Consider the following 293-nt stretch of genomic DNA (forward strand, 5'->3'; position numbering starts at 1 on the left):
GGACGCATCGCACAACATTATCACTCAGTATACCTCGCCTCTTTGCACACAGGCTGTTAGCGAAATATAACATGCACACGCGTGGAAACATAATACAGAGAGAACTATGTCGCATATCATCGTTATATTTGACATATGCTGAATAAAACATTTCTCTCCATCCGCCATCCTATACCAGTTTAATCCTTTACTCTGCCCTGGTTGCCTGGTTGAATTTAATGGCCTTTTATCATTTTGTTTGACAGGGATATCATGGGAAAGACAATATGAGACTGGCGCGCGCGTAGCCTGGC

This window comes from Penaeus monodon, chromosome 31 (genome assembly GCF_015228065.2).
Source record: "Penaeus monodon isolate SGIC_2016 chromosome 31, NSTDA_Pmon_1, whole genome shotgun sequence".
Taxonomy (NCBI): Eukaryota; Metazoa; Arthropoda; class Malacostraca; order Decapoda; family Penaeidae; genus Penaeus; species Penaeus monodon.